Source organism: Desmodus rotundus, chromosome 2, assembly GCF_022682495.2.
Source record: "Desmodus rotundus isolate HL8 chromosome 2, HLdesRot8A.1, whole genome shotgun sequence".
Taxonomy (NCBI): domain Eukaryota; kingdom Metazoa; phylum Chordata; class Mammalia; order Chiroptera; family Phyllostomidae; genus Desmodus; species Desmodus rotundus.
In genome coordinates, this window is record NC_071388.1 from 126,754,245 (window position 1) to 126,765,263 (window position 11,019).

Sequence of the window (11,019 nt, forward strand, 5' to 3'; positions counted from 1 at the left end):
AAAGGGAGAGGATGCAAATAAATTCAGAAATGAAAGAGGAGAAATAAAAAACTAACACCAAAGAAATACAAAGTATTGTAAGAAAACATTATTAACACCTATATTCTAACAAACTGGACAACCTGGATGAAATGGATAAATTACTAGAACATACCGTCTTCTAAAACTAAATTAGAAAATCTGAATAGAGAGACTACACCTAGTGAAATTGAAGCAGTAAGCAAAAACTCGCAATGCATAAAAGCCCTGGACCAGGCAGCTTCACAGGTGAATTTTGTGAAACATTCCGGGAAGAACCAACATCTCTTCTCAAACGATCCCAAAAAATTCAAGAGTAGGGAAAGCTCTCAAGCCCATTTTATAACACCAGCATTAATCTAATTCCAAAACTAGATAAAGACACTACAAAAAAAGATTACATGCCAATGTCCATGATGAACATAGATGCTAGCTAAATCCTCAACAAAATATTAGCAAAGCAAATATATCAATTCAACAAAAAAACCATACACCATGATCAAGTGGGATTTATTCCAGGAATGCAAGGTTGGTACAACTTTTGTAAATCAATAAATGTGATTCACCACATAATCAAAATGAAAGATAAAAACCACATCATCATGTAAACAGATACAGAAAAACCATTTGATAAAATCCAGCACCCATTTATGATAAAAACTCTCAGCAAAGTGGGAACAGAGGGAAAATACATAAACATGTTAAAGTCCATATATGACAAACACAGGGCCAGCATCATACCCAATGGGCACAAACTACAAGCGTTCTCCTTAAGATTGGGAACAACACAGGGAAGTCCGCTTTCACCTCTCTAATTCAACATAGTACTAGAAGTCCTAGCTATAGAAATTAGACAAGCAGTAAAAATAAAGGGCATCCAAATTGGAAAGGAAGAAGTAAAAGTGACTTACATTGCTGATGATGTGATACTGTATATAGAAAACCGCAAAGATTCCACCAAGATACTACTAGAGCTCATAAAGTCAGCAAAGTAGCAGTATACAAAATTAATATCCAGAAATCAGTTGCATTTTTATATGCCCATAATGATATAAAAGAAAGGATAATTAAGAAAACAATCCCATTCACAATAGCTTCAAAAAACACAAAATACCTAGGGATAAACCTAACCAAGAATGTGAAGACCTGTACTTGGAAAATTATAAGACACTGAGGGAAGAAACTGAAAAAGATACAAATAAAAAAAGGACATATCGTGTCCATGGATAGGAAGCATTAACATCATTAAAATGTCCATGTTACTCAAAACAACCTATAAATTCAATGCACTTCCTATCAAGATTCCAATGTTGTAAAAAAAAAAAAAGTTTCCAATGTCATATTTCACAGAACTAGAACAAATATTTCTAAAATATATATGGAACCACAAAATGCACCACATAGCAACAACAATCCTGGCAAAGAGCAAACTTAGAGAATCACATTACCTAATATCAAACTATACTATAAGGCCGGAGTAATCAAAACAGCATGGTACTGGTGTAAAAAACAGATGCATAGATCAATGGAACACAATAGAGACCCAGAAATAAACTGACATCTTTGTAGTCAATTAATCTTTGATAGAGGAAGCAGGTACATATAATGGGCTAAAGATAGTTTATTCAATAAATGATGTTAGGAAAATTAAACAGAAACATGCAGAAAAATGAAACTATACCACCTTCATATACTACACACAAGAGTAAATTGAAAACGGATTAAAGCCTAAATATTAGACCCGAACAATGAAAATATGAGAACATATGGGCAATAATATCTCTGCCACTGCTCATAGCAATATTTTATCTGATATATCTCCTCAGACAAGGGAAACAAAAGGAACAAAATGGGACAACAACAAACTAAAAAGTTTCTGCCCAATAAAGGATACCAGAAACGAAATAAAAAGACAATCCACAGGAGAACCAACACATCTGATAAGAGGTTAATATACAAAATTTATAAAGAACTTATAAAACTCAACACCAAAATAATAATCAAATTAAAAATGTGTAAAGAACCTGAATAAACACTTCTCCAAAGAGGACATAGAGATGGCCATAGACATACTCAAAGATGCTCAAGTCACTAATCATGAGAGAAATGTAAATTAAAATAAAACTGAGATATCTCACATTTGTCAGAATGGTTATCATCAATACAAACAAGTGCTTGCTAGTAGGTGGAGAAAAGGGAACCGTTTTGTTCTGTTTATGGGAATGCAGACTGGTGCAACCACTGTGGAAAGCAGTGTGGAGATACCTCAAAAAATTAAACATGGATCTGCCTTTTGACCCAGCGATCCCACTACTTGGAATATATCTGAAGAAATCCAAAACACTAATTCAACAGAACATAAGCACCCCTATCTTTATTGCAGTTATTTACAATTGCCAAGACATGGAAGCAGCACATGTGTCCATCAGTAGACTAGTGGATAAAACAACTGGATAAAACAACTATGATACATTTATACAATGGAATACTACTTGGCAGTAAGAAAGAAGAAAATTCTACCCTTTGCAACAGCATGGATGGATCTGTGGAACATTATGCTAAGTCAGAGAAAGACAGATACCATATGATTTCACTTACATACGGAATCTAATGAACAAACTGAACTAACAAGCAACATACAGAAAGACTCATGGATATAGAGCAGAATTACTGCTATTGGAGTGGTCAGAGGGAGGAGGGTTGCTTAGTGGGTGGAAGGATTGAGCAAAAAGGAAAAAGAACTCATATACATGGACAACATGTAGTGATTGCAGGGGGAATGGGTGGTATAAGGGTGTTAAATGGTAATGGAAAAATAAAATAAAATTTTTTTTAATCTGAAAAAAGAATAAAAAATTAGAAAATACATCTTATATGAGATTAGTAAACACTGAATGCAAGAGAATGGAAAAACACATTATGCATGCCAAAATATAGCTGTATAGAGCTTTATTAACATCAGACAACATAAGTTGAAGGCTAAAAAACATTATTAGAAGTAAAGAAAGGATTTTATAATGATAAATGGTTTAATTTCTAGAAAGATAAACATAGCCCGAAGACAAAAATATAAGGAAAAACAAACAGAAATAAAAGAAAGGGGCTTCTGGTTAGATGGCTGTGTAGGCAAACATGGCCCGCCCCTTCACACCACATCAAAATTACAAATAAAATACAGAACCATCACTCAGAACCATCATAAATTGAGTTGAATGGAAGTCTGACAACTAAGGAATTAAAGAAACCACATCCATCGAGACGGGTAGGAAGGGCACAGATGCAGAACATGCTGGTCTCTCACCCAAGTGTGGTGGATAAAAATTTGGGAGGGATATCTCAGGAGCAATCAGGCCCAGCCCCGCACCTGGCCTCTCTTCCCAGGGTTCCAGTGCCAAGAAAATAAGTTCCCCACAACTCTGGCTGCGAAAAGCAGTAAGGATTGAGTTGGTGGAAGAAACTTCTGGAGTCCCAAGCAGTTCCTCTTATAGAACACACGCATATAGACTCACCTACCCAGACTCACAGCACTGGGGTGGCAGCTTGAAGGGCACCTGTGCCATACTGAGAGAGGCTGAAGTGTCTGTTATCAGGGTAAGCAGAGGGCATTGTCCCTTTTCTGAGCCATCCCACTGCATAGGCACAGAGCCAGCATGCTGATGCCATATTTGAGTCTCCATCAACCTGGCTAACACAGTTTGACCCACATTGCAGATCCCCAGAGACTGTGTCCCCCACCCCCAACTAAAGGGTCCATCTAAACATCTTTTCCATATGAATGGCTGGTCTTGGCTCCACCTTCACAACTTCCCCAATCCTATCAAACAAGCAACAGCTGGCCTCAGTGAGCTCTAGGCCCAGCACAAGCACCAGCCAGATTAGTTTCACAGCTTGGCTTCCCTTGGAAATCTCCAAGTCCTCAACAAGTAGCAGCCTTCTCAGACTGCTTTATAGCTCAGGAAGGGGAGCCCCAGGACAAACATAAATGGAGGCTGATCTGAGCCTGCACCATCCAGGAAACATCAGAGCCAGCACACCCAGTGGACAGCTAAATACCACTTTGGAGTACCGCCACCCTGCACCTATACAGCTGATCCTCCACAGAGGGCAGAGGTTGGTGATAAGTGGTCACAAGCATTCCTTGCAGCTGACTGGCCTGGGTAAATCCCTCCCACAGATGTGCCAACAGCAACCAAGTTCAACTACAAGTGGAGGGTGAGTCTACACAAAGGGTGCACCTGGAGTACCCAGCTTGGTTGACGGGGAGGCTGTTCCACTGGACCGTATAGGACACACCTACTACATCAGGCCATGCTACCAAGGCAGGAATTCATAGCAGCTCTACCTAATACATAGACACAAACACAGGAAGGCTGCCAAAATGAGGACACAAAGAAACGTGGCCCAAATGAAAGAACAGATCAAAACTCCAGAGAAAGAGCTATATGAAATGGAGATAAGCATTCTATCATATGCAGAGTTCAAAATACTGTTTAGAAGGATGCTTAAGGAACTTATTGAGGACCTCAGCAGCACAAAAAAGATCCAGTGAGAAATGAAGGATTCACTAATTGAAATATAGAACAATTCACAGGGAAACAACAGTAAAGTCGATTAAGCCAAGAATCAAATCAATGATTTGGAACATAAGGAAGAGAAAAACCACCACACAGAATAACAAGAAGAAAAAAAGAATCCAAAAAAAATGAGGGTTGTATAAGCAGCCTCTGGGACTTCAAAAGGCCCAACATTCACATCATAGGGGTGCCAGAAACGGAAGAGAAAGAGCAAGTAATTGGAAAACCATTTGAAAAAATAATGAAAGAAAAATTCCCTAATTTGGCAAAGGAACTAGACATAACAGGTCCAGGAAGCACAGAGAGTCCCAAAGAGATGGATGAAAAGAGGCCCACTACAACACACATCATAATTAAAATGCCAAAAGATAAAGAATCTTAAAAGCAGCAAGAGAAAAGAAGTTAGTTACATACAGAGCAGTTCCCATAAGATTGTCAACTGATTTCTTAAAAGAAATTTTGCAGGCTAGAAGGGATTAGCAAGAAATATTTAAAGTCACAAACAGTAGGGACTGACAGCCAAGGCTGCTATACCTAGCAAAGCTATCATTTAGAATCGAGGGCTGATAAAGAGCTTCCCAGACTAGAAAAAACTTTAAAAAAGGAGTTCATCGTCACCAAATGATATTTATATGAAAAGTTAAAGGGACTTATTTACGAAAAACAAGAAGACCAAAACTATGAACAATAAAATACATATCTATCAACAATTGAATCTGAAAAACAAACTAAGCAAACAAGAAGAACAGAGACAGTTTCATGGATAGAGAGAGTGTTTTTGATGGTTGCAAAATGGGAGGTGGTTGTGGGGGAATGGATGAAGAGGTGAGGGGATTAAGAATACAAATAGGTACTGTATTTTTCTGACTATAAAATGCACCGGACCATAAGATGCACCTAGGTTTTAGAGGAGGAAAATAGGAGGAAAAAAACCCTGCTCCACTGCCATCCCACCCCCCAGCAAGCCAGGTAAGCTACGTTTGGACTATAAGACACACCCCCATTTTCCTCCCAATGTGGGGGAGAGGCATGCGTCTTATAATCCGAAAAATATAATAGTTACAGAACAGCCATGGAGATGTAAAGGACAGTATAGGAAATTGAGTAGCCAAATAACTTATACGAGTGACTCATAGACATGAACAATGGGGGGATTACCTAAGGGAGTGGGGGGTGCTGGGTGGAGAGGGGAATAGGGGAAGAAATCAAAAAAACTGTAATAGCATAATCAACAAGATAAAGTTTAAAAATAAATAAAATCTTTTCAAAAAGAGTTATAAACAGATTACTGCCACACAATGTAATAAGCGCTATGTGAGTGAGGTATGTCCAGAAAGTATCCAGCCTTGTAATCTGAAAAAGAGACATTTATTGAAGAAGATACAAGAAACATTGTACCTAGGACAATGACCCCTCAATCCTCTTCAAAGTAGTCACACCATGACTTCACAAACTTCTTCCAGTGTCTCTTCCACTGTTCAAAACACTGCGAAATCCTTTGCTGGAATAGCCATCAGCTGTCCCATCATATTTTCCTGAATCTCATCAATGGTCTGAAATCTCTTCCCTCTCAAAGGTGATTTTAGTTTTGGGAAAAGGCAGAAGTCATAGGGTGTCAAATGTGGGCTGCAGGCGGGCTGAGTCACCTGGATGATTTCACGTTTCACCATAAAACTCTGCAAGAGACATGCACCTTGTTGTAATGAAGCTGCCAATCACCAGTTGCCCATAGCTGCAGCTATTTCACCACATTGCATCTCTCTGCTGATGAGGAACTTTGAGGTACTAGTCCTGATTAATGTATGGCCTGGAGGGGTGCACTCATGATAGACAACACCTTCCTAATAAAAAAAGAGTTAACATAGTCTTGATTTTGCTGTGACTTTGATGTGCCTTCTTTGGGTGTGAAAAACCAGGTGACTTCCATCAGGATAACAGGGAGTTCATTTCTGGATCATAGATGTAGATCCATAATTCATCTCTGGTTTTGACCTTTTTGAGGAAATCTGGTTCATTGGTAGCAATTTGCATCAAGTCATTAGCTACTGCAGCACGATGTTCCTAATGGTCTGGTAGCTCAGGATGCAGAGCGAATTTTGCCATGACACGTTTTATGCCAAGATCCTGCGTCAATATCTTGGACATTGCAGATTTTGGAATCCCCAGATCAGCTTCTGGTTCTTGCAGTAATTCACCAATCTTTGTTGATTGTAACCCATACGTGTTCAACATTCTCAGGTATTTATTCTACCTGTTGCAGGCCTTCCTGAACGTGGATCACTTTCAACAGATTCTCGACTATCATTGAAGCACTTGTGCCACATTTTTATTTGCGCTGCAATCATTGCATTGTTCCTGAAAGCCTTCAGAATCATCTGAACAGATTTTCGAAGCAATGTTCAAGCTTAACACAAAATTTGATGCAGATTCATAGCTCTACTCACTCAGTCATTTTGAATGCGATGGCCACACTGGACACATGCTCACTGAAAGGCATCTACCATCCCCACTGACTAGTACAGTGAGGTCGTCAATTTTCACGCATGCACATTCCACCCCACTCTCCTTGACTGTCGGGTTACATCAATGTTACTCAAACCATTCTCGTTACATTAACAATGACTGGACTTTTTCCAGAAGACCTCATCTGTAGATCTGTAAAGACTCAGGCGCTGACCTTTCCAGATGCTGCTCATGACTGAGCCTGGGCAACATGTTTCGAGCTATGAGCAATCCACAGCACGTGGCTATCTCTGCTGGGCCTGTTTGTGTGCAGAAAGAACTAGGCTATGCATCAAGGCCGGCTTTACCATCACCAGACCTGGGAGAGTGTCAGCTAAAGTCTCAGAGCTCCCAGAGATCTGCTTTAGTTTTTAAACTTAATGAGCAATATAGCCTCAAGCTGTACTCAGTATCCCCACTTAGGCTCCATAGGGTGGAGTAATAGGGTAGAGTAATCCCTACAGGTGGGTCTATTGCTTCTCCTCAGCCTGATGCCACTTAGAGGGGAATGCTCTGCCTGAGAAAGATGGACTCTGCACTGTGGGAAATGATTCAACAAAGGGATCCTGGTGACTATTCCTTCAGTTTCTCCCCAACGCCACCAGCCCCAGACTCTCCTCACACATCTGTAGTACACTGTGCCCTCACTCTTGCGGAGCCCAGGGTAAGTGGCTGCAAACGTAATTTTTGGCATTGGCCCTTTAAGAGTCTCTCTGAATCTCCAGCTGTCTCTCCCTGGCAGACAGAAACCCTACAGTTTTTCACAGCTGGATGTTATCTCAGTTCCTTTTATGGCTCTGGTGCTATAGTTTGGGGACACCAGCTTGGGGTTTACATCCCACACACATCAGAGGGACCCCCCTGGCCACCGAAATACCCCTCTGGAACTTCAGCAGCCACCCATGGGAGCTCAGCCAGCCCTCTTGTGCCTCCTCTGCACTCCCTACCAGTCTTGTTGTGGTGAAGTGGTTTCTTCTGCCTGTCCATGGTTATGACACTTGTCTCCAGCCAGTGTTCAGTTGGCTAAGGATAATTTCTCTACAATGTGGTGGTAATTCCCTACTGGTTCTGGGCGAAGGTTAGTGTAGTTTCCACTTACTCCTCCGCTATCTTGGGTCTCTCTTTACATTTAATTTTAAAATTTATGTATCATTGTTTTTGTTTGGACTCTGTTCTCTTCATTGTTGTCTTTCACTTGTACCATAAAAATTAACTTAATTCCTGTGACTTTGTTATGTATCTAGTAGGTACAGTCTTCATTTTTAGATATTTTCCTGTCATTCTCCCATTTTCTTGTATTTTATAGATGGAGCACACAAAGTTGGTGGAGAAATCAAGATACTGATTTAATAATTTAGGCTAGAAAAGTCTATGAGATAAGGTAATTAGATAGGAGCCTGAAATTAAGAGAATATAAATTGTATTACCTGGACTATTTGAGGTAGCCTTCTAAAAGGTTGTCCCTGCTTCCACATCCATTCTTCCAAGTTTGACTAAGTAATCTTTGTGAAAGAGCAGCCTGTTTGAACTCCAAGAAAAGTTCCTAATTTCTTACAGAATAAAGTCCAAACTCCTTTAGCATGACATATGAGAACATCACTGACCTGGCCTGTTTTTGCATCTTTACCACTTGTCCCCAGCATCTTATTTTTTTTTTTAGCTATACTAAACTGCTTAGGATTTTCTGAAACACTTTCCTTTGCAAATATGGCTTTTTTTCTTCCTAGAATATTTTTTATCTTGATTCTCCATCTGCAAAGTCCACTGTTCCTTTAAATTTAAGAATTACATTAAATATTTACACAAGTTCTACTATGTACTAAGCGTTTTTCCTCCTATGTGAAGCCTTTTATGATTGTCTGCTATGTTACACAGAGTCAGTACTCCCACTTATGTATGGTATTTGTATATATGAGTATATACTGCCTCCACAAGACACACCTCAGATTGAAGAGACACACAGACTGAAAGTAAAGGGGTGGAAAAGATATTTCATGCAAATGGAAAGAAAAAAGAGGCGGTGTAGCAATACGTCTGTCTGGCAAAATAGACTTTAAAACAAAGGCTATAGGAGGAGACAAAGAAGGATACTACATAATAAGGGGAACAATCCAACAAGAGAATATAACCCTAGTAAACATTTTCACACCCAACATTGGAGCAACTAAACATGTAAACCAAATCTTGATACACATAAAGGGAGAGACTGACAAAACTACAGTCATAGTCAGGGATTTTCTTTGGTCTCTGTCTTCCTCAGCAATTTTGGACAAGGAAAGGATCCTGTCTTTTTGGCAATACTCTACCCACAAAGACTGGTTAATGCCTAATAAAATATAAATGCTAAATAAGTATTTACAAGATTATTTATAAAAGTCTCAGTGAGACCATGGGGAGAAGTGAGTTAGAACTTACCTCAGAAAGTCTCAGTCAAAATGTTACAGAAGTGAGTTTAAGAATGAAAGCCATTATTCTTGGGAGGAAAAGTCCGTCTCTAATAACTCCTTCTGCACCTCTTTCATTCAATGAGTTTCTCAAGATACTTCAAAGGGAACGTAAAACATCAAAACTACACACAATTTTGTATCCTAAGTGGGGCACAAACCGTGGTCTAATGCGGTCAACTTAGGCTATGGGCTCCCAACTATTTAAATATCTTTATTCATCGGTGCATTACAGTTGGCACCTGTCGCCACTTGTTTGGTGTATGCTTTACTCAATACAAAGGTAAAGTATCCATTTTTGAGTATTTCTCCTGAGTCCTTCAATAGCTTTTCTCCTAACCAGCCTTCAGAAGTTTGTAAAAGTGGGCGGGGTTAGCTCAGAACTTCAGAGAGCTTTTCAAAATGACTACATGAAGCCATGCGAACCGACAGCGGTTAAAGGCTTTAGAGGCACCCACACAAAAAAAATACATGTGTGAAAACTAATAGTGAGCAACTCAAAAAAATAAGAAAAGTGGGATTGAAGGCTGGGTGGAGAATGGCTTTATGGACATGGGAACTACCCCCATCCCATTTCACCCACTCTTCCTTAAAATGAAATTAAACTCCGTTCAACTTCCTATCTCTCATGCAATTAAGTACGACTTGCCCGCCACCCCACTCCCAGATGGCCACACCTGGTGTATTCGCTGAAGAATCTCCAACTCCCGCCACAGGTTTGGCCTGTGTCCAGCCGAAAGCGGAAGTGACTTCAAAGGTACAAACTGAAAGTATGAGAGTTCAAACACCAGCCCCTATGGTGTTCTGAGAAAACTCTGCTCTGACCACGTTGCTCTTCTAGTCCTCATTTCTTCTGTAACAGAGAAAAGAATTCACCCCAGCCTCGAGACAACTAGCTCTCCTCCCCAAACTCCAAATTATTCAAGTTTGTCCCTTCTCATTGGACGAGGCATCAAGGGTTCCTTCCTAAAACTACAATTCCCATCAGGCCGCCGAGGGAAGTAAATGGAAAAAAAGGATGTGGACTGGGACAAAGCGTATTGGGAAAGGTAGTCTGCTCGAGACCGAAAAGGGCTGTCACCCCGCCTTCCCTGAACTGGGCTGGAGAAACCAGGTGTTCGGCTTAGAACCCGTTACCCCAGAAAGGAAAAGTCAAGCTTCTAAGCAGCATCCCTCACTTCTCCGCACACACAGGGTGAAAATTTTTCTCTACCCATATAAAACATTATAAATACTCCTTGAAAAAAATGGTTGTCTTTCCAATATCTCCAGGTTAGTGAAAACTCCCAGAACTCCCTCACCTCAGGCTCCAACTCGTGGGAAAAGGTGGCTTTTTTTCCAAGTGGGCAAAATGGCTGTCTTCTCCGTTTTATCATTGGTTCCCTTTTGCGTCCTTCAAGGGCAGTTACTAACCACCGATTGGTTCTTTTCCCCTTGAGGGTGGAGGAAGACTTAGCACGGCTCTCCCGCGGCCCAAGGGG

General features: G+C 40.2%; 1 protein-coding gene across 6 annotated transcripts in view; it reads right to left on the minus strand.

Annotated features, from left to right (window-relative positions):
- The window catches only part of ZRANB3 (zinc finger RANBP2-type containing 3), a 225,942-nt gene extending 215,001 nt beyond the window's left edge, over positions 1–10,941 (minus strand). For 4 of the 6 annotated variants that reach the window (XM_045203151.2, XM_045203152.2, XM_045203148.2 and 1 more), the window contains exon 1: positions 10,216–10,708. The gene's annotated coding sequence lies outside the window, so the exon portion shown is untranslated. Of the gene's footprint in view, positions 1–5,990; positions 6,269–10,215; positions 10,709–10,839 lie in introns of those variants that run through there. The other 2 variants (XM_053918618.1, XM_045203150.2) reach the window with 2 other exon arrangements.
- Between the last annotated feature and the right edge of the window lie 78 nt (positions 10,942–11,019).